General features: G+C 39.3%; 1 protein-coding gene and 2 pseudogenes across 2 annotated transcripts in view; all 3 read left to right on the top strand.

Annotated features, from left to right (window-relative positions):
* Cdh20 (cadherin 20) overlaps window positions 1-24,849 on the top strand; it is a 244,441-nt gene that overhangs the window by 4,013 nt on the left and 215,579 nt on the right. The gene's annotated exons all lie outside the window — the stretch shown is intronic.
* On the top strand, window positions 6,547-6,968 carry LOC142858204 (ribosomal biogenesis factor pseudogene; annotated as a pseudogene).
* Window positions 23,263-23,770, top strand: LOC142858203 (small ribosomal subunit protein eS12-like; annotated as a pseudogene).

The raw sequence follows: 24,849 nt of genomic DNA, 5'->3' as shown, positions 1-24,849 counted from the left end.
ATTTATTAATTTTCTTTTCGAAATAAATTTTGCACAGTGACTAAAACTTCACATGCATTGAAGACATCCCCTCCTTTCTATTTCCCTCTGCAATTTAGAGGCAAAAAATGCATTTTTAATGACCAAGGTGGTTAAAGCAATAGAGTATCTGTAGTTGTTAGAGGCAACATACTGTGACATAGTATTATTAACTAAAATATGGGACTGTTATCAGTTCCTTATGAAAAGACAGATGTTAGGATCACAGATGGCAGGAGACCCATGGTGGTCAAGACATGCAACTGGAGACTTGTGTATTCACCAGATTGTACTTCCACAATACTAATATTGGCATAGAATATGGATCAAAGTTCCTTCTGCTTGAATTTAAAATGGACTATCTTTAAGTGTCAATGTTAAGTATAATTGTTCTGGGAATAAAAAGCACGGTTATAGAGAAAGCATAATGAAATACGATAAGGTCATGCAATCTCGTGGAGAGAAATACTCAATTTCTCCAAGATATTCATCTTGTCTCTCTTTTTAAGGAGGATGATAGTATCTTTACTAACCTTTGCATTTCTTACACACTATGAATCAAAAGGTAGCACAAAGGCAGAACACTTGCTGAATTTTACAAAATGTAAATGGTTCAAAATATGGAATTATCTAGCTCTCAGCAGGAAAAAAATTCAACTTCACAAAATGCACTTTCTACAGCAATTAAAAATAGAAAGTCACATTGCCATGTTAACTTATGGCAACAACCCATTTTAAAGAGAAATTTAGTCTTTTCACATTTAATTGCTATTTGTAGCTTGCTAAATAGTTTTCCAGAATAATCCACCCATCTCTTCTTAACCAAGATGGTCTAGTTGAGAACATTCCTAATTACACATAGACTGATAATTTTAGAACCCTGGGAACACTCTACTTAAAGCATTGCTTAATACAACACAAAATGAAAATGGCCCAACTCCCTTCAAAGACTGTCTAAATGTTTAAGAGATCATACATTAGAGGGCAATTGGTTTGGAAGTACATCAATGCACAGAGAAAGAATATAGAAGCTACAAACCTTGGTTGCTTTTTAAGATAAATAAAGCTTCAATAATTCCACTCATCTTTCCAAAAGACATAAACATTGTTCAGGTAAAGTCCCTCACTAAAGCATTCATGTCAACAGTATACACAGGGGTTGCAAGAAGGCTAAGTTGATAAAGATGCTTGCTACCAAGCCTGATGATCTAAGTTTGATCCTTGGCCCACATGATTGAAAGTAACAACCGTCTTCTGAAAATTATCTCCTGATCTCCATATACACATGCCGGGTCATGTGAGCACACACACAGAGACAAACATATATGAACACCAAATACATGAACAGAATATAATAAAAACATACTTGAAATTCCTAGAATGATGGTTTTTATATTGTTTGTTTGTTTTAAAAATTTTTAAGACAGTTTGACAATCTGAATTTAGAACATATGCAGATGAATACAGTTATCCCCTAAGAAAAAAGAGACATCTATTATAAGAGAGATTACAGTTTTAGTTCCTAGATCTTCCTTCATATATAACTAGAATTTTACTTTTTGACGTGTAGAATATTCTTCTTTTTTATTTTCTGTTTTTGATTTTGTTTTTGAGGCAGTGTTTCTTTGTGTATCCTTGGCTTTTCTAGAACTAGCTCTGTAGACTAGGCTGACCTCAAACTCACAGCGATTCACCTGTTTCTACATCCCAAGATTGAGACAATGTTTTATCTTATGTACTTGTTCAGGTACTATGAAAATACTCTACCACTGAGATTCACTCCCAGCTCTCAAAATTTTTAGATCATTTAAAAAGCTAAATAATATTTAAGAAAATTAGCAGGACAATATAACACATGTAGGAAGAGTAACACCCATACACAAGAGGAAGAAAATGAACATCCCCATCATCTCCCACAGTTACCTACCTTCCTATTGGCAGAGCTCCAATGATGCTCTAAGTTATCATCCCAGAATTCTCCTGTTCTCCTTGCCCCACCTCTACTTCCTGCCTAGTCACCCCACCTATACTTTCTGCCTGGCTACTGGCCAATCAGCATTCATTTAAAATACAAGTGACAGGGTACAGACCATTGTCCCACAGCAAATAATGTTTCTTTGAAGTCTAGACTTTTAGTTTTGACCTTTTTTATAAAGTAAAATTAAATCAATGGCATGTTCAAGTTAGATGTATTTACTATATTTAAAGCCAGATTCCAAAACTGTCATGTTATTTTTTTAAACAGGAAAGATGTGTACACAAATAACTGTAATAACCATTGCTGATATTCTAGTGTGGACATGGAGTAGACGAGAGAGTAGAAAAGCTTCAAGTTAAAGATTTTGATATTTTTAATTGTAGCTTGGCTACTGAATGTGCTTATATCCAAATAAGCTGTTTGAAATGTTCAATATTTCTCTGTAATAAAGGAGATGCTATTGTTTGATCGTTTTCTAGTTGTCAAGCACCCACCTTCTAAGCAGTGAGTCCTAATCAGACCATATTCACTAAATTACTACATGTCCTTCTCTGTATCAAGTAATAGAAGGGCAATTAATAAATGATCATCTCCTTCTGTGGCAAGGGCTACATCTGGTGGTCACATAGCTTTTGTGACACATGGCCAGTTTTCAGGCTCAACTACAAAACTGTAGCCCTGCATGTAACATCTGTGAGCACCAGGGAAACTGCAGGCTTCCCACTCATGTGATGTCATTGTGGCCATGCCCTTCTGAACACCTGTTCTGGTACATGCCTTATGGTAAGATAAGCTGCCTTAGTTATCCATCCTAAGTTTGGGAAACAGGTGTATCTGAGGAACTAAAATGTTCTAAGTAAATTGTATCTCATGTTTCTAAGGTCTGGCCTCATTTAAATGTTGGATGAGCAAGGTGGCTTTGGCATTTTCCAGAGAACAGTACATAGTGTAATATGTTGGTATAATTGGGATCCAGCAGTCAGAAGAAAGTCCAGTAGAATTAGCATGGAGATTTAATTCCCCATTGCTTCCAGAGAAGGTTGTTACTGGGCTGTGGTCAAAGCACAGAAAGATGTGTGGTACAGCTCACTTACTCTGTGCTAAGGATCTTTGTGCAAACCAAATTTTGATTTCTACTTCATACCAATAATTTAAAAGATAGTTTATTAAATCCAGCTTGTGTAATTTTTGGATAGACATTTTCAGTATACCCAAGACTAGACATTTTGGATACATTTATTTAAAATCTGTGAATAAAATAATCGATATAGCTCTCTAAAAGAAGAGTGTATTTTATAGCATAGCCATGATAAAGTCAATGTCTAGGAAATGTCTGTCAAGGCCAAATAGAGAGTCAAATTGTATTTACTACAAATGGTAGATTTGCCTGTCATAACATGTTTATAAACCAACAGATATAATTTCATTCAATAATTTTATGATGAATTGGCTAAAGGAATTTCACTTAAAAGACACTTTATCTAGATGTGTAAAGGTTTTTTATTTATTTAATTTTTTTCTTTTGATCATGTTTTCTTTTCCCCCAGACCCTCCCACATTCTCTTTATTTCTCTACTCACCCAAATTCATGTCCAAAATTTCTGAAAATCAAAACAAAAGAGAAAATAAAAATAAACAAACAGAAGGGAAACAAACAAACAAACAAAAAATAGTAAGACAAAGCAAATCTAAAAGCAGTCCACAGAATACTCTGGCGTGTGTTTGCGTTGCCCATCTACTCCTGGGCATGGAGCTTTCCCTGGGATGTGCTGACATATCTTAAAACCAGTCCACAGAATACTCTGGCGTGTGTTTGCGTTGCCCATCTACTCCTGGGCATGGAGCTTTCCCTGGGATGTGCTGACATCTCTTGTGACACTTTGCTGGGAAAACCTGATGTTCCTTTCCCCAGCAGGTATAAATGGCAGGTAGATTCTTGGTTAAGACTGGGTCTTTGCCTCCACTTCCGCTTGGCAGTGCTGGGATTTTGTCTGGCTCCAACATTTGCAGGCCCTGTGCATACTCCCACTGTCTCTGTGAGCTCATGTGTGCACCAGTCGACACCATTTCCTTGGAGTCATCCATCCCGTCTAGCTCATACATCTTCTTACCTCTTCTTTAGCTTGATCCCTGAGTCTCGAAGGTGAAGGCATCTGTTTATAACTGAGTGTTTCAAAGTCTCTCAGTCTCTGTACATTGTCCAGTTGTGAGTATCTGTGTTAATTATCATCTACCACAAGAAGAAACCTGATGAAGTATGAGCGATGCACTTATCTATGGGTAGAACATTATGTCATTACGGTTTATTTTATTGCTATGTCCCTTCGGGAGAATAATAATGGTTGGTTTGCTCCTAGGCTTGGAACTATGTAGTCTTAGGTTCTTGTCTACTTTAACAGTGTCAGGTATTGTTCCATCTCATGAGTGAGCCTTAAATCCAGCTTTACAAAATGGTTGATTACTTCCATAATGCTTGTGCCAATATTGCACTATTGTATATGTCACAGGCAGGTGTCGGTTGTAGGCCACAGAGTTTGTAGCTGGGAGATATTGATATTGTTGGGTAACTTCCAATACCATGAATTCTAGAAAGGAGGGCTGAAGGTTCAAGGTGGTCACCAGCTACACTTTTTCATGTTCAATTCCAATCAGTGGCAAAGTATTGTTTTTGAAATTTGGAAGGTTCCTATCAGTCTGCTAATATTATCAAAACAAAAAACAGTCTTTGTATCTAAGGAAATCTTAGACCTGTTTAAGACCTATGGAAAGATCAAGTAAAACCATTGGATGCTACAGAAAATTCTTTGCCTATTCCATACTCAAGCTTCTACATTTTCTTATATTTTTGCCTGTCTAGATATTGTATCAGAGCACTGTAGATTGGGTGACTAATAGACAGCAGGGATTTAGTTCTCACAGATGTTGGAAACTGGAAGTCTGAAATCAGGATACTTGGAATATCATGTTCTTCTGAGAGTACAAACTGCCATCTTCTTCTGGTATTCCCACATTACAGAAACAAACTCTTTTCAGGTGCTCTTATATAAGAGCACTAATCCCACTCAGAAGAGTCCCACCTTTGTGATACAATTACCACCCAAGACTTCTCTTCTTCATACCATCATATGGTGGTTTGTGATTTCAGCTTGGGAATCCTAAGGTTCAGAAACATTTGGCCTATTAACTTATCCCAGCAGATTCAAGCTTTCTGCTTTGTAAACCCTTGAGTTGCTATAGCAGACGTTTTATTTGGAGTACAAATTTGCACAGTCAACAGCATTACATCAGAACAAGTATTCCAGTTGAAAGTCTGAATCATGTAGCCTTCAGGGGGCACTGAAGAAGAATGCACTGAATAAGAATTCACATCTTTGAGCATACTTTCTACAAATTGGCAAGAACTCCCAAGAATATTCATCTTGCAAATAAAGATTAAGTAACATTATAATCATGAAATTCTATGTAAAGCAAATGACATCTGGTGACCAAGTACATCTCTGTTGATATTCTAGCTTGAAGCATTTTAGTTGCCTTACCTTTATCTTAGCCTACTTGCTCAGCTACAGACTATTGTAATATTTACTTCAGTCTAAAAATGTGAGTCATATTCATATTTGGAAATAAAAACCTTGAGTGATCATAAAAAAATTGTTCTATTTGGCAGTTCAGCATCTCATCTTGGTGGAATATTTCAACAAGTTAAGCACAGAGAACATCATGACATTTCTGGAGTTATCTGACATTGGGTGGTCAAATTCCACATGAATGATTCTCTATCTAGCTATCTGTAATCTATCTATCTATCTATCTATCTATCTATCTATCTATCTATCTATCTATCTATCTATCTCTATCTCTATCTCTCTCTATCATCTACCTACCTACCCATCTATCTACCTGTGTGTGTGTGGTTTTTTAAGAAGGGTTTCTCTGTGGAACGTCTTGGTTGTCCTAGAATTTACTCTGTAGATCAAATTGGCATCAAACTCACTGAGATCTACCTGCCTCTGCCTCCCAAGGGCTGGGATTAAAAACATATACCACCATTAGTTGTTTCTTTAAACACACACACATACACACATACACAAATAAATAACATGAGAGAGTTATACACTTCTTGGGCACTTCTAAATATTTACTCATGTCAATTAAATGTATACTAACAAGCAAGAAAGAAAATACAGTAACCAAAATCATTATGTAATTATCCCATTACCTCTGGCCCAGATGCTGTGTTTAGAATTTCCCATCAATTCCACATTGTCTTTTCTGTCCACGTTACTGTTAGTATCATACTACACATGCTGAAACAAAGACTCAAGCATCAATGTAGGCAAGTTTCCAACTTAAGACTCAAGGTCCAACATAATCTAATAACTCAATCACATTGCCTCCTTCTAATAAGAATTCTCAGAACCCCATCACTACTGATATTGTACCCCACTGATTTGCCTGGGAGAGTACCTTCTACATTGGAGAACATATAACAACATACCTGCCTACATGCTAATACTACCACTTGGGACAATCAAAACTGTCTCCAGTCCTGTGTCCTGAGTTTGTGAATGGCGTCACTGAGAGCCTGAGTGGCCGTGTGGAATGTAGGGGTTTGGTGTGATGCCTATGAGACAATGGCCAAGAACAAATTAAAAGGACAGAAGTCCAGGAATGTATTTCATACAGTCAGCCAAAAAACCTTCAAGGCTAAAAACAAGGCAAAACCAGTTACTACTATTCTTAAGAAGATAAACATTATGAATGATGAAAAAGTCAACAGAATGAACAGAGCTTTTGTAAACATACAGAAAGAACTTGCAAGCTTTTTAAAAAGCCTTTCTCTGAAATTTGTGCAGAAGGAGCTGAAGCACCATGAAAATGAATCAGCTAATGTTGATGAAGCAACCAGACTAATGGCTCAATTGTAACACAGTGACACTCCCCCAAAGATCAATAAATTGAATGCTTTATACAAAAAAAAAAAGCTGTCTCCAACCTTGGCCAAATGTCCCAAAGGATCAGACTAGTACCGGCTGAGAACTACTCCATGCTTGCATATTAAAGAATATATTTCAAGTTGAAGTTTTTAAATACTAAATAATTTTGTACATATTATATATTTGTAAAAAAATTAGATAAGCTGTTGGGGGACAATAATGAAGTAAGTCAATGTGTCTTTATCAAAACCAAGCCTTTCCCACTAAGTTCATTTTGGGGGGGGGGGGGGGGGCAAGTTGACTGGGAGATTGCTAGGACTGCTTCAGTCTAAAAACAATGACTAGAACAGTTGAAAAAAAAATGAATCACAGTTTCCTCCAAACCAATTAGTAGATGATCTATTATAATGTTCTAGAAGAGCAACTTTGCATTTGATATCTGCCTCAATGCTGCTGAACACTTTTTTTTCCCCATGCTAGTGATAGAACCCAGGATCTATGATGCTAAGTGAACATTCTACTTCTGATTTCCAGCCCTGTGTCTTGGGCTTTTTGAACCAGAGTCTCAGCATTTCAGCTTCAGGTAGCCTTAAAATTCACAATCCTCCTGTCTCTGCTTTGCAAATCCTGAGAGTATATTCATGGTATACCACATTTATCAAAAAATTATTTATTTTTGGATATAATACTGAAAAGCAAACCAAGGACCCTGTGTGTTATATCACGTCCGTTCCAAACAGCCCAAAGCCTGAATGGAATCCAGGGTCTCAAGCATTCTAGGTAAGTACCGCACCACTGAACTATACTGCCAGTCCATAGCAATAAATAGCTCTTCAAGGAATCAATGAAATCTTGTTGGCCATGTATCAGGGTGTGGCTCCTCTATTGAAGGCATATTACATTTTGCTTTATCTAGTATTATGTTTGCACATATTATTGTATGTCAATCATAGTTATAAATTCCGTGGAATTTGTAATCCCATGAAGGAAAATATACTAGATGAAGACATAGGATCCAAGAGGCATGTGTCAGCCTTAACAACCACCTGATGGGGAGGAAAGCAAACTGCATGGAAGCTAAGGGTACGTGAGGCTCACTCAGCTGGAGAGCTAATATTCATGCTTAAGCCACCAGACACCTGCTTATTCCGCATTTTCAAACATGAGCAACCCTGCTCTGATTTTGATCAAGGTGCACTTGATACAATCTCTTCCACCCTTCACTATCTCCTTAAGTCATAGTTATGGAAAGAGGCACTGGAAAGAGCCCTACCACATGTTTTCACATGAGAAATGATTGAAGGTCTTCAAATAGAAAACCTGACATACACCAGATTAAAAGGAACCAAAATAGGCACCTTCAAGTATAGGAGATATCTTCATTTAAAAAAGAAAATCAATTTATTCTGCATTACCTTGCAGGCCTGATCAGGGTCAGTGAACAGAAAACACGTGGAAGCATATTTTATCTCAGCACAGTGATGAACTTGCTAATGATAAATGGTTCTGCAGTACAAAGTGGAGAGGTGGCAGCAGCAAGGGCCCCTAAGAGTACAAACCTCAGGAAGTGGGATGGGTCAGAAATTTCCAAGGCGAGTTCTAACACTCGGTGTGTCTGAAGAAGTTTTACCTTGGAAGAGGCTATTAGTGTCCTTGCAATCTACGTTAATAATTTTATTAAGAAAAACAAGATCTATTATTTTCTCCAGCCTACACATTCAAGTTATTGGGGTAAGTGTAGTAAAATAGATGGGAAAAAGAGTCTTACCATGTGCCACATAGAATAAGAATCTCTGTAGTGCCAACAACTGCAAAGGAATTCATGAGCAAGATCTCATGTATTCTTGAGAACTCCATGAAAGTTTGGTGAGATAGCTCGGTGGGTAAAGCTCTGAGAGGCATGGCCTTGCTTTAGGCCTCACAGAAAGTCAGAGGTATCTGTGAGTATCTGCAGTCCCAGACAGAACAGTGGTGGGCAGATTTGATGCAGAGACAGGGAAGTCCTCACAGATTTTTAGATCAGAGTGCCTGACATAGTTGGTGGAAAGACACAGAAGACCCATTTTCAAACAAGGGAGAGAGCATCAGGTTGTTGCCTGCCCCCACCTATGTGCCATGGCATATATGCATCTGCACCTGTACAAACATGAATGTAAGTCATGGCACACATATGATCAAACAGAACACTGTGAACTAGAAGCAAGTCCCATCCCATCTTGGACCTAAGGGAAGTGAGTCACAGGGGATGTCAGTGGCTCTCCCAGGAGCTCACAGCCAGTGACTCTAGCCTTCCTACTTGAACCTGATTCTGCCCCAAAGTACAAAGTCTCTTGTCAGCTACTACAGTTTTCCACCTCATCTGTTCATCAGGGATGCACAATTTTATTTGAAATCTTGGCAATTTCCAGAGTTTGAGACATATGGCTACTTATGCAAATACTCAAAACATCTTCCAAAGCCTAAAATACATCATTTCAAAAATTATTTGCTATTTTCTATTACAAATGATGTTGCTCCATTCAAACAGTTCAAACTGTCTGAAATTGATGTTAAGTAAATGAGCAAAACAAGATTTTTAGTGCTTATTGAAATGTCTGTAAAGGAAAGACTGACAACGGCATTTTGATTCAATTCTGGAATTGAGGGAACAGGAGCTCAGGCCTCCAGGCTGCAAGGCACATGAAACCCATTCCACAGCTCTCATCCTACAACCCCAGGAAGACCTCTGTTGTTGCTTACTATTTCGTTATACATTGTTCTCTCTTCTGATTGTGACTGCCATATTGAGTTATCTTCTGTTTTATGATTATCTTACTACGTGTTTCAAAAACCAGACTGATTTTAAAAATCATTTTCTCACAGTTTGGGGAGATGGTGCAGTCTGTAAAATGCTCACTGTGTGACGACGAAGACCTAAATTCAATCTGCCTGAACCTATATAAAAAAGCCAAAGAAATGGTTCTTGCCTGTAATCCCAGCACTTTGACTTTGACACAACCACTCTAGCCAGTCAGTGAACTCCAGGTTCATGGAGTAACCCTATCTCCAAAAATGAGATGAAGAACAATTGTGGAAGACACCAACGTGGAGTCCACCTGAACACACACCCACACCTACACACAGAACATGTATATACAAATACAGAACCCCATACTGTGTTTTCTGGCTTTATTATTTCAGTTCCAAAAAAATTAAAATAAAATATCTGGGTGTCTCCCAAACAGTAGGGAGGCAGATCTAAGTTCAAAGCCAGCTTGGTCTATAGAGCTAGTTCCAGGACAACCAGGGCTACACAAAGAAACCCTGTCTCAAATAAATAAGTAAATTAAAATAAATAAATAAATAAAAATCCGCCAATGTAAACGCTTTTAGTCATTCTCCCTGCATGCCTAAGATCCAGCCACCTTGGAGCTAGGGTGGAGGTAAAGATAGTTTCTACCAGCTTCCTGAACCTTATTCCAGGGGTAATCAGATTGGCATTTGCCTTCTAAAGCTACTGCTCCTCTGGTGCCTACAGGCATCTGAATGTTTATGGGAGTTTGTAATTCTATGTTTCTCATTCTTACAAAGCATCTAGGCACTTGCAGTAAGGCCCTGGATTTATCATACAACTTAAAACCGAATCCTATTTAGCTCTTTGTGGAATTGTTTTGCTAAAAGTCATAAGGCTTCGCTGTTTGGGAAGCTGCAGGGATGCCCATTTTTATGTCTTCCAATGACCAGGGCCATCTGCAGTTAATGGGATGGCTTGGTGCTGGATGCTCAGAGCCTACAGTAGCCCATCCCGACATGCCAGAAATCACTGCCTCGGTGTGCCTCTTACCTTTGCACTTGCTCATCAGGGTACCATTAAAGAACATTTCCTGAGCTTTGTAAAAAGGAATGGAGATTAGAAAGCTTATGTTTTATGCACAAATCTTCCCCTAGGTTTTTAGGTTATTTCATACCAGGAAACCTTTATAAAAAGATTGTTCTCAATGTGCTTCATGATAGTGGGTATTATCAATCAGAACTCAGACATCTCCATAATGGAAGCACAGGAAAGATCTCTTCAGCTATAAAGTTTGTGGAATGTGGCGTATGAGCCTAGAAAGGCAAGCCTTGAGTCCTACACTAACTCTCTGAATGGAGGGCTTGATTGCCTGTTTAGGGGATTTGGGCAGTATAAAATAGGATTAGCATGAGAAGAAAACAAAGATGTTTCCCTCTCTAGATTCACTAAGCCTAAGACCAAAGAAGTCCCACCAGTGCGAAAAAATGTTCAGATGTTCACTATTGCTCAACTCATGTTCTGACTGTTCCGTATTGTTTTGCTTTGGTGCAAGTTATAGCCATTACTATAGCCATCTCTAAACTCATTCCGAGTTCTGCAACACGAAGAGGATCTTAAACAACGCCACGCCAAGAATACCACTGAATACCCTAGATATACAAACACCTTAGGCTAAGCTTTCTGAATAACTAGAGCAAGACCAAAAGATATAGAGAAAAGAGAAAGAAGGACTGCTGTGCCGTAGCCTCTCTGTGTGAAGAGAAAGAAAGTGGACCCTTGCTGCAGGTTGTTTTTATTATAATAGGCACCCTTTAAAGTAGGGGTCTTTACCTTATTTTCTGCAGCCTCTTCTCACCATAGAGAACCCCAAAGGGAACTCTGAAATATCTCTCACATGCAGTACTGGGTAAAAGGAGTATTTAAGCCAAATTGAAGGCATCAGAAATAAGTAACTATACTGAAAAGTCACAGCCATGTTCAACAATAAACAATTTATGGAAAGAACTCAGAAAAAATATTGTTGTTTAAAAAAATTGAAAAGCATAGTTCTTGACAAGTGTTCTTTATTTATGAGTGTAAGTAGAGTTTTTTATGGAACATGAAAATATTAAAATACAATGTAAATTTTATTCCTACATTTCTCTTTGATATCTGGCAAAAGGGGATATCTAGGTAGATCTGAGGTTAATTACATAGTTTAATTCAGTAATCATTATCTTCATTAATTGAGAGAACAGAAGAGGTCAGAAAGATTATTTGAAATTATAAAAGATTCAAAAAGATTTATAGTTGATTAAGGAAGTGTTTTGGTGAATTGAATATAAGCCATCATAGGTTCCAGCAACTTAATTTTTCCTAGAGATAAATAAGTCTTATAATTCAGCTCTAGGTAGCCAAGTTTGAAGATTGTTTTTTGCAAAAAAAAATAAATTATTCATTCTTTAAGAAGTTATATATGTACACAACATGTTTTGATCATAGCCACACCTCATTCCCCACTTCCTATTCCTCCTGTACAGCTCCCCCCACCAACAACTTTATGTCCTTTCTTATTTTCCTTATTTACTTTCAGTCCACTAAGAATAGTGCTGCCCACATACATGTGAGTGTAGGGTTGTCTACTGGAGCATTGGCAGCTTCCAGAGGACAGACAGCTGGAGGAAACTGACTTTCTTCCCCTTCTCAGGCCTGGGTGCAAATACTTCCTTCTCTAAGGGTAGGGTCTTATGAACACCTCACCCAGCCAGGCAGGAAAGCTGGCAGGCTTGATGCTATGCAGGCATCCACAGCTGCTGGGTGTTTGTGAGGGCTCTGGCCCTGTCATGCCCAGAAGACAGCATTTTGCAGCAGGTTATAACAGCCCTCCCATGTTATGGCTTTTCCAGCCTCTCTCTTCCTTCCTCTGCTTTCTGCCTGAGGCTTGGGGAGAGGGGATATGATAAAGAACTCACATTTCAGTTATTCTCAGAACTTTGATCAATCATGGGTCTCTGTATTAAAATCTGTAACCAATGGGGGTAGGGGAAGGAAGCTTCTTTGAACCAGTGGATTGATTCATATGAAAATGGTCTTCATAGATTCATGTATTTGAATACTCAGTAGCACCCAGGTGGTAGAACTGGGAAGGATGATGAGGTATGGCCGTATTGGGGGTATATCAATGAAGGTCAAATTAGAGATTTTGAAAGACTCCAGCCATTCCCCCTCTCTCTTTCTCTCCTCTTTTTCTCTCTTTCTCTTTCTCTGCCCTGTTGCTTATGGATCAAGATGTAAGTCATGCCTTCCAGCATACTGCCATGCTCTTTACCATGATGGCCATGAATTCTAAACCTATGAATCTGTAAGTCAAAATAAATACCTTTATATAAACTGCCTTGGTCGTGGTGCTTTAACACAGGAATAGAAAGTAGCTAAGCTAGAGAGGTGACAGCCACACCAATCTATGGGCTTAAGGATAAGTATTTAGAGAAATTCAATACTACCCAATTAGCAAAATACACGTTGCTTTTCCCTAGGATTTATGGTCTCCATAGCTAACAGTTCTTGACCAAGTTTAAAATGGCAAACATGAGCTCTCTATTATAGAAAAGACGTTATATCTTTTCAGAAAGCTATTAGTTAACCCTCTTACTTCATGCCCCTATTGTCCCAATGGGCATATCATTGGTGTCTGCAGTCTTTGGAGTTTACAACTAAGTAAGACAGTTGATGACTTCCAACAGTCTACATAGTATCAATAGGTAGGAAGAATCTAAGTCAGTATCAGCTTGATCTCTCCATTGGACACGTCCTCTTCTCTATTATTCCAACTTCTCCCTGTCCTGAATAGGATAGGTTCCATCAGAAGAATACTGGGCTTACCTTTTGTCAAGAGTTTTAGAAAACTCAGTGGTCTGTGCTTTATTGTTGACCCTGTATTCGATTCCCTTAGCAGTCCTGTTATTATTCAATGTATGGGTCTGAGATCTCAAAAAAGGAGCTCTTGAATTGATTAACCAAAGAACTTTTTGCTCTAGCAGCAAATGCTGATGATACAGCCCAGGTCTGATTGTCTCCAAAGTGTTTACCACTATTAAAAACACAAAAACGAAACAAAAGAAATCATCCTTTAAACATGTCTCTATTTCTAAAGCAAATTAGAGTATGAATTATTTCAAAAGGGATTTTATGCAAAGTGAATAGCTGTCAACAAAGCTGTAATTAAGAAGCAGAGCTGTCAATAAACTTGGGAAAATAATTATTGGAGCAAACACATTTTATCTTATCTTTCTTCTACCTTTGCCTTGCATGGCCTCCTCCAGAATCATCTAGAGTTCTTTCCACTTAAGTTAAAAGGAACAGCTTCCCATGCAGCTCCTCATATGTGAAGAATTTCACAGGTATCACAAAACAAATTCACAGACGACACACTGCTTCCCTTCCAGATGAGTGCACGGTTACAGTTCTCTTAGAACTTGCAATGCGTTTTTGGCCAAAGATTATTCACTTTTCCCCCTCCAGAGATCCGTGAAGATTACAACAAAAAATGTCATGCCATTGGTTAGTGATCATAGAAATGGAGACATCTCCCAAGTGCCTAGAACATTCCTTGTTCCCCAGTGCTCAGACAGGAGACAAAGCTGACGGAGACTTACTGGTTTCCTGGGCCATTCTCTCTTTCTGCCCCCTCCCACTCCCTGGAAAGCAAGAAGACAGCTTGTGGAGTTGGTTCTCTCATTCCACCATGTGAGTTCTAAGAGTCTAACTCAGGTTGTCAAATTGGCAGCAAGCCCCATTACCTACCAAGCCATCTCTTTGGCCCTGTGCCGATCTTTTTCAAGTGAGCTCTAGGAAGCAAACTCAGGTTGTCACACAATCATATTACCAACGGCCTCCCAGTTTAACACCACACCACTGTTCTTGTGCACTACAGCATCCCTCTTCTATCTCCCCACTTCCTTGCTGAGATGCTTTCCAATGAGGTTCTGTTAGGACCTGGGGTCTTTCATGGATGTGTCACAGTCACTATGAAGATGGGGTGAACCATAGCAGGATGTGTTCTCACCCAGGAGGAATTATAGATGGGTTACTGGAGGTTACAAATCAGAAACAAAGGGTACCACCATTACTAAGAGAGTGATGTGCCTTAGCAAAGCACCCAAACTCAGAAAATGAACCCAACGGAAAGGTGCTTTTTGTCCACCTGTCCACAACAGAATACAGCTTCCTCCTGAGGGCTTGTCTTCTTAGTGGTCACTTTCAAATTTAGGCTGTTTCTACCTTCTGACTCCACCTCTCCTAGTAATGAGAAAACAAAAGTCTTCCCTGCCCTCAAAGTCATAGAGGAATAAAGACAAAAAGTACAGATGGTCTTTGGGAATGCTTTATAGTCAGTGCTGAGAAGGCTTTCATTGTCTAGACTCCTGCCATGTTGATGTAACCTTAGGACAAGAGAGGCTGGGAAGTATGCCCTTCCTGTGTGCCATGAACTAAGAAGTAGACAAATATCTTTCAGGTTCTGATTCAATTCTGATATTAATATAGCTCATCAATTAGCAATTTGCATCAATTGTCTTTGGTTCTAGTACTGGACATGAGAGAAGATAAAACACTAAATAATAAAATCCCAGGCCCTATCTTGTCCATGATCCAAAACAAACTTTCTTCAGAGATAAGAACCCTGCAAACATAACTTGTTCTGTCTGTAGAGTCTAATATTCTCACCATTGACACCCTGATGAAAGACTGCAACAGCAAACTAGAGTAAGACCCAGTATATAAGGGGCAGAGGACTACAGACTCATGTTCTGCTGTATCCACTGGTAGAGGGCCGGCTCCTTCACTGTTCTCTGGACTCCTTCTCCTTAGCAAAGGAGGACCTCCATGCATATTCAGTTGTCAATTTACATCAGTTATCTTTGTTTTGTGGCACTGGATATGAAAAGAGATAATACATTAAATAACATCTACATCTCTGTTTAAAAACAAACAAAAAAAAAGAAATACAAACTAGTATAAAATGTGGAAGACACAAAGATACAGATCTCAAAATACAATAGAGAGGAGCACTGTCTATGGATCCAAGAATTGCTTCCAGAAAAACATGGTAAGTACCACCACTGCCAGAAGTCATCCCATTCTATGTGAATGTGTCTCTTCCATCTGGGGATGAGGATGAGCTCTGGAGCAATGAGTAGGAGTTCAGGCCCCTGATGTTAGGGTCTTGTTGTCTGTAAACCCTGGCTCTGTTCTTATATTTCTAGACAGGTTTCTCCAAATCATTGAGAAAATTCTGGCCTTTTGGGTTTTTTTGTTGTTGTTGTTGTTGTTTTGTTTTATTTGTTTGTTTTTCAAGACAGGGTTTCTCTGTAGCTCTGGAGCCTATACTAGAACTAAACTCTTGTAGACCAGGCTGGCCTCAAACTCAGAGAGTCCCACCTGCCTCTGCCTCCTGAGTGTTGGGATTAAAGGAATGCTCCACTACCACCTGCCTCAAATTCAAGCATTTTAAAAGCAAGATTAATAATGCTGACACCAAAGGGATGGAATTTGATTATCTACAGAAAGCCTTTTTACCTTCCTCAATACATAGAACATGATAAATATTGGCACAAATGTTAATGGAAAATAGAATATTTCACTCTATACTACATCTACCCTTCCCAAAATATAACTGAAAAATTAAACTTTAAAAAAAATCTTTTGCACAAACATGGGGTAGAGAAAGCAGCACATTCAGAACAGTCTTTTTGCCAGCAAGGTAACTCTGGACACGTGTCTTGAAGTCTTGCTTTAATACAGAGCTACCTCTCATGTTACAAGATTAATGACTAAGGACCATGTCATGGGATAACCTGTAGAAGTCTGTACCTGGGGAGACAGTTTTGTGGAGTCACACTTGTCCCTTATTGAAAATAATGTTTCAAACTACGAGAGCGAGAAAAGCCATCCTATAGGACATATTTTGTGAGAATAATTGAAGGATTCTAGGAGACACTTAATACAATGGTGGCTTTGATCTTTGACCTTCACTGCTTCCCACCCTCCTTGGAGAATGGGTTTTTCATAAAAACTCCATTCAAATGATAATCACTATGCAAAAACTCAGTGTCTCTTCATTCAGGAACTTACAGTACACATCTTAATAAACCGTAATGAACTGAAGACATGAAGAACAGGATAAACAGGCCTGTCGTTCCAGCTGTCACGTCAGTTTGTGACAGCAACTGGTATTTCATTGTAAAAGATGCTAATTTCAATCTGAGCAGCACCGGTGTTGAGAGGAGCATAAAAGGAATTCTTGATTATCTATTTCAGTAACCGTGGCCCCTGGGGATACACTCTGAAACTTCAGATCACATATGGCAAGAGTCCTGTGATAAAATATGCATCAATGGAACCTCGTGATTTATGAAAATAAAGAAAAGGAAAGTTTCACTTCTACTGTTTGTACCTTCTCCCTTTTTACTATTTTTGGACACTTTATAAGAGACATTTATTGTTCTGATTATTATGGAGTTCTATATCTGGGCCACCAGCAAATTTCTCTAACCATTCTGTTGTGTTCCTAGGGGCTTATCCTGATACCATTTCAACAATAAGAATTTTTCTGATGGGAATTTAAGACGGAACAATCGCCTTAGATGCTGGAACTGTATTAGTTGCCTGCCAGTGTTAAGCAAGCACTAATTGTCATTTCAGCTTAAATATAATCGTGCCATAGTGGTTGTCGGGCTAGAGCAGGAGATTAAGTTCTCAGATAGATAGCTCACACCACATGAGCAGGGACAGAAAACCAGGGGTGAGGTTAAGTTTGCCACTCTGACAAAGAAATAGTTTACAGTTACCTCCTTCCTGTCTCGTGGGTATCCATCAGGGACTGTTGAGATAATCGTTCTTGTCTCCGATGGACAAGAAATAATGTCCGATGGAAATAATAGTAGGGTATAATTTAGGCAGAGTGGGGGAGCATATTTAATATTCTTCCTTTGCAAAATAAAATTAACTATTCTCTTTCCATTTTGTCCAATAACTGGAATCTCAAAATATGAGACCAGCAAATTCTGGCACCATGTAACACGCAACATGGAAGTCTTCAGGATACCAAAGGCTTTAACAGATTTATACATTTTCTCTTCCATCCCCAGAAATTACTGACACTTTGGATCCAATCATGCTCTTCTCTGTTTACAGCTCTATTTTAGTCATTGGGTGCCACACAGCTTACTCCCTACCTTACTCCAATAGCTTATTCCCTAGCTTACTCCAATAGCTCTCCACACATATGAAGAAAGCCTTCCTGTTTTGCAGCTGCCTCCTTCCTGGTCACCTCCACCAAGGCCCACGATTCCTGGGGCACATTCCCAGCCAGCCAGTCACTGCCCCTTCATTCATCTCTGTGGAGAAAGCACAGGTCTGGCAGCAGTTTCCAACTAAAAACCACCCAATTTGCCATGTAGAGAGCAATCAATGGTTTTGTTTGCTCGCTTAGATTTTTTTTTTTTTTAGGATTGTTTTCTCAGATATCTTGGTAGGTAATAGTAAAGTGAAACAGTGATAAAAAACAGTCCTCAATTTTAATCGAAACCTTTTCCTCTGGCATCAGCGCTAGTGTTAGAGCTTCACAATGCTCAGCAGTATATATGAGTGTCTTTGGTTTTAGCACGCAGATTATCTTTGTCTTAATCTTGCAATTAGACATTTACAATGGGTACTTGTATAAAAAGTGTTATTTATTCAAAAATTTCACTTCCTGTATGTTTGTGTGTGCATAAACGTGATGTGTGTACATTTGTGTGTGTGTGTGTGTGTGTGCATACAGGGGCCAGAAGTTAACATTGGGTGTCATTTGCAATCAGTGTCAACCTTGTCTTTTGAGACAAGGTCCCCCACTGAACCAAGAGTTCACTGATTCAACCATGCTGGCTGCCAGCAAGCTCTAGGGCCACACCTGTCTTTGGCTAGCTGCAAGTGAAACTGTGGTACCATGTCTGGATTTTCACCTGCATACTGGATATCTGAACTCATCTCCTCAACACCCCCAAAACTTTACTTCTATTGGTACCAGGAGCTATGCTAAAATAAATGTATAGTATGAGAAATTATTTTCTCCTATAGCATATAGATATATATATATACATATATATATATATACATATATAAAGGGAATTCATTTACTAATCAATAACTAATGGAATAACTATGTTATCACTCCCTTTGATCCCTATTTTAAATCCAGGCTAACAACAATTCACAGGTAGTTAAAAATTCCAATCCATTCAATATTCTAAGCCTTTGGTTTTTATTAGAACTGTTCTTAAGGCAGGTGACCCACAAGCAATTTGGCTGACAGCTCTGACTAATGTCTTAACAATGTGTAGCAAAGGAAATAAGAGGGGGAAAATAAGGTGGAGGGAAATTTACAGTGGTGTGGACAGGCGAAATCTGGCAAGGAGGCAGAGCACATAACCATTTATTAACTCTCGTCATTCAAGCAAGCATCTACAAGTCACAAGGAGAAAATCAAAGATCTGAAGGCTGTGGACAAGGCCTGGAAGTGTCAGCTCTAGATCAGGCAGACACCTAGAAATTTACATGAATACCTGCCAGACAGCAGCATTATAACTCCTAACGTCAGAAGGCTAACTGCACCAAAATGCTTGTAGAAAACCCGATGGAAGGAGAGCCCCTGCCTTCCTGCCAGCAGTCCACCAGGTGTTTTCTCTGCTCCATATTCTCTCCTTCCTGGCTAATTACACACAGCAGCCAGAAGAGTCTCCAAGATAAAGCTAGATTATACCCACCTTTTGTTTGAAACCTATTAATGTCTTCTTATTGCAGTTAGAACACAAAGCAGAAAACGCTACCACAGAAAATAAACCCTGCATAACTGACCCTGACCACCATCACTTGTGGTAGCTGGAAGTAAAACCCATTTATAATGGCTTACATTTTATCATACACAAATAAGCAAAAGATTTGAGTCTATCACCATTAAACAAGAGGTCTATTTTTTCTCCTTTATCAGAAAGTCTAGAGGCTGGCAGTGCGAGGCTGGTACAGCTCCAGCCATTAAGAAACCAAATGCTTTCTGTGAGCCTGTCCATGTGGCTTTTGTCCTTGTAGTGACAAAATGGTAGCTTTATGTCCAGCCACTGGGTAAATATTCCAGTTAGGACAAAGGCGAAAGGCAAAAAAGGGGCATATCACATGACTGCTGGACATATTTTTTTAGTCATACGAATAACTGTTTTCCTAGAATGTGCATTGCACCCCGGAGTCTTTCATTGCCCAGAAAAACATCATCACACCATTGTAACAAAATAAAATCAAGTCTTTGTTTTTGTCTTTGAGCCTTTTCTAAGCTCGATAATTCCCTCTACATATAAACCCAGGCTTCTATGAGAGAGGCTGAATAGGAGAGAGAAATTATACGTTTCCTAGCCAATCCTTCCTTCCAACTCCAGCTCCGTTCTTCATGCTCAGTCATTCTACCTTCTGGTTCTCAGACACAGTCCTCAGCCCTGCCTCTGCCCTTACTGCCTGATGTTCCCTCACACTTGCCTTTTCCAAATCAGTCCCTAGCCCATACATGTGCTCCTTTGTTAGCTTCTCTGGACAGCCGCCATATCTGATATGTCTTGCTAACATGTTCACAGTTTGTGGTTGCTCTTTGTGTCTTGTGGTGCTGAGGGAAGCTTAGGGCCTTAGCCTGTAGGCAAGCACTTGACTGTTGAGCTGCAACCTCAACCCCTCACCTTTTAGTCTGTGTTGTTGTTGTTACCTTTTAAAAAAACTGGCATTTTTGATATCTGACACGTTGCTTTTGTCATGTGTTGGTGCTTCTTGTCTTAATCACCCCACTCCAGCCCCACTAGAACACAACCTCCCTCCAGAAAATTACAGCTAGTGCCTTGCCGAGTACCCAGCCAGGTCAGGTTCATCCCCCTCCTACCTAATAAACAGATCTGCGGGTTTTCTGGTCTATCCTGGGCTGTCAACTCTTTTCTCCACCACATTTCTACTTTGAAATGAATAAAAACACATTAGGGGTGCTGTTTAAGTTTTCCAGCAACACTTCATGTTTTCTTCAGTTCTTGTATTTCTCAACTGGCTTTTTTTAAATATGATTTTTTTTTATCACAAAATGTATTTCAGAAAAGATAGCTAAGGGGTTATGTATCCATTGGACCTTTAATCCTCTGTTTTGCATTGCTCCAAATATTTGTAACAACATTATTTCCACATTTTCATAATGACACCCTGTGTTCTAAAAACTATTATTCAGAACTTGTCCTACATTGTTTTAACTTTTAAAATCCAAGTTCATATTTGGTGCTCCTCACAAACATTTTAAGAAGCTTCCTGAAATAAGTAGCTGTAGCCTTTGGTTTTCATGTTGTACAACAGTCACATCTCCACATCTGTACGGTCTGTGTTTATTCCTGACTCAGTGTTGTATTTTAGTAATTATTCAGACCAACACTTTGCATCATTAACAATAAAATTTGCAGAAATGATATAGGGATTCAATTTTTCCCATCCTAGAGAGTTAACATTTACTAAGTGCAAGTCTCCTAAAGACTTCCTGGTACAAACCTCCTTTTCTATTCACTTTTCTAAGGGCAAGGACAAATAGCAAGACAGTAAGAAATAAGGAGAGAAGGAAAATGTGCTGTTTTAGAAATCTTTTTTCATTTTCCTTCTTAGACCTAAATGAGAACATTTTCATGACCAAGTTTCTAAGAATTTATTAAGAATTTATTTTTTCTTTCACTTCAACTTCACCAACTGAGTCTAGGAAGCGTGGATTAGCTGAGTAAAATAGAGGTAGCGATACTGTCCAATAACAGATGTCCTTCTTAGGAAGCTGGGGGCTTGGTACAGTTCAGAGAAAGGCAGAGAATTGCTCCATTCCTGGAGAATCTTTTTAAAGAGCAGAGAGCATTTGGACATATTGAGAGTAGAGTTAACAATTTATGGGGTAAACGGGTGTTTCTTAGAGGTGACCCAAAATTGGTGTTGCTAACCTGGGTTTAGGAACAGGTGATTAGAAGTTAACTATCACTTCTCTATTCTTCTGGCAGCTCCTCCTCCAAGGAAAATTCTGGGCCCATGTGCTTTTGCCCTCTGTTTAATGTAAGCTTGAATTCTGTCACTGTGTAGAATAACACGGACATCCTCTAGTAAAAAACAACTTTCCGTAGTATGATTGGCCATCTATTGGGTATATTCCCAAGAGTGATATTGCTGGATCCTGAGGTAGGTTGACTCCCAATTTTCTGAGAAACTGCCACACTGATTCCCAAAGTGGTTGCACAAGTTTGCATTCCCACCAGCAATGGAGGAGTGTTCCCCTTACTCCACATCCTCTCAAGCATAAGCTATCATTGTTGTTTTTGATTTTAGCCATTCTGACAGGTTTAAGATGGTATCTCAGAGTTGTTTTGATTTGCATTTCCCTGATAGCTAAGGAAGTTGAACATGTCCTTAAGTATCTTTTGGCCATTATTTAGAATTTTGATGTCTAGTTTCTTGAGTTCTTTATATATTTTGGAGATCAGACCTTTGTCTGTTGCGGGGTTTGGTGAAGATCTTCTCCCATTTAGTAGGTTGCCTTTTGTCTTAATAATTGTGTCCTTTGCTTTACAGAAGCTTCCCAGTTTCAGGAGGTCCCATTTATTTATTGTTATGCTTATTGTCTGTCCTACTGGGGTTATACATAGGAAGTGGTCTCCTGTGCCCATGTATTGCAGACTACTTCCCATTTTCTCTTCTATCAGGTTCAGTGTGATCAGATTCATATGGAGGTCTTTAATCCATTTGGACTTGAGTTTTGTGCATAGTGATAGATATAGATCTATTTTCATTCATCTACAGGTTGACATCCAGTTATTCCAGCACCATTTGTTAAAGATGCTTTCTTTTTTCCATTGTGTAATTTTAGCTTCTCTCTCAAAAATAAGGTGTTCATAGGTGTGTGATTTATATCAGGGTCTTCAATTCGATGGAATGTTTGTTCACTAAATATTAAATGAAGGAATACAGCACGAAAGAAACAATCTTGCCCAAGAAATGGCCAGTTTCACGAGTAGTGCATAAGCCCCAACCTAAAGTGCATTAGAAGGGAAACCAGAGGAGGTACTGTAGAGCAGGATTAAGGTTGGCAGAGCAGGGAGCCTGTGCCAAGCCCTGGAGATGATGGTCCACCTCCGGACAGGAAATCCACAGCACAAAGAAAACCAACAAGAATAGCTGTAGACACCTTTATATTTTGTGAGATAACTCAGACACAAAGAAAACATGTCTTGTGTGTGGATTCTGGATTTCAATTTTTTCATATGGAAGTGTGGATATAAGACAAGAAACTAGAAAGGAGACATGAGAAGAAGAGAAGAGTAGAATGGAGAAAAGAGGGGACTCAAATGCCTGTATCATGAAGGTGGAAAAAGGACTGACTTGAGAGGGGAAGGTGGGATCTGGGATGTACTAAGAAAGATAGGGGCCCTGGGAGTGTCAGGGAAAAAAAAAGAAAAAAGACAGGTGAAAAGTTCAAATCAAAACCGTTAATGAGCTTTTCCCCTGCCGCTGCTGAGTTTCGCGGAGGCAGAGCCACGGGTGCGGTCAAGATTCGGCCTCACCCATAATCCACCGCCATGGCCTAGGAAAGCTTTGCTGCTGGAGGTGTAATGGACGTCAGCACTGCTCTTCAAGAGGTGCTGAAGACCGCCCTCATCCACGACGGCTTCGCACGTGGCATCTGCGAAGCTGCCAAAGCCTTGGACAAGCGCCAAGCCCATCTCTGTGTGCTTGTGCCAAGTCCATCTCTATGTGCTTGCATCCAACTGTGATGAGCCTATGTATGTCAAGTTGGTGGAGGCCCTTTGTGCTGAGCACCAAATCAACCTCAGTAAGGTTGATGACAGCAAGAAATTCGGGGAACGGCAGGTCTCTGTAAGATTGATCGAGAGGGAAAGCCACAGAAAGTAGTTGGTTGCAGTTGTGTAGCGGTTAAGGACTATGGCAAAGAATTTCAGGCCAAGGATGTCATAGAAGAGTACTTCAAGTGCAAGAAATGAATAAATAAAAATTTTGGCTCAAAAAAAACCGTTAATGAGAGTAAGCTAATATAAATAAGAAAAAAGAAATTAATCCTTAAGGACAAGTTAACAATTCAGGGAAACAGAGCCAGGCACAGCAAGGCAAAGGAGTGAGTAACCAAGGGTGGTGAACAAAATTTTCTATAATTGCTTCCCAGTACATGCAGGCTTCACAAACTTACCTCTTCTTCTTGCTGTTAGGTGTAATGTATAGAAATCATATTCTGTCTCTACACTAGCAGGTAGCAATGTTGAAAGCACCATGATTCTTGCCTCTTTATTGCCCACAAATGTGAGGTGAAGTCTCAGTTTGATCTCCCTTCCTAAGGAGGTGACTATCTTGGAGCTCCCATGCAAGCCTGTGGCCATTCCCGCACTGAGAGCACAAGAATGTGAGAGAGTATGCAAACAACAAATTCCATCAGCTTTCCCCATGGCTTGTCCTGGCTGTAGTGTGTGCGAGGTGGAACCAGAGTGAAGGGAAGACAGTGAGCCCATGAGCGCCAGGACATGCCCCCCCCCCCATCTAACAGGGCATAATGGAGACTCACCTTTAAAAAAGGAAAGAGTGACTTTCTAGAAGACTGATAGTACTTTGTTTTTTGATCATTGCTTGTTCCATTTACTTGATTTTTAGCTATGAATTATCACCTAAGTCAAACAGCCTCTAGTAATGTGTGTGTGTACATATAGTAAGATGATATAGATGATAGATAGACAATATAAATATATATGAAAGGAGTTACCATTTCCAAGAGATAAGAAATCTTAGTTTTGACAAAACACCAATCCTAGCTAGGAGTAGTGGTACATGCCTGTGATATCAGTCGTTGGGTGTTGAGGGCAGAAGAATCAGGAATTCCAAGTTACTCTTAGCTACATGGTAAGTTCAAGGGTATCCTGGATTACATAAAACTCTACGTGAAAAAAAATTAAAATTTCATCCAGTTTGCGACTTATATTTTAGAGGAGACAAATAAATAGCATATATTTAAATCAAGTACTAATGCAGTGATACACAGTTCGGACATGACAAAGGAGGAATGAGAGTATATGAATAAGAGGGGA

Source organism: Microtus pennsylvanicus, chromosome 10 (assembly GCF_037038515.1).
Source record: "Microtus pennsylvanicus isolate mMicPen1 chromosome 10, mMicPen1.hap1, whole genome shotgun sequence".
Taxonomy (NCBI): Eukaryota; Metazoa; Chordata; class Mammalia; order Rodentia; family Cricetidae; genus Microtus; species Microtus pennsylvanicus.
The sequence above is the reverse complement of the archived record's forward strand: the minus strand, read 5'-3'. Positions and strand labels throughout refer to the sequence as shown.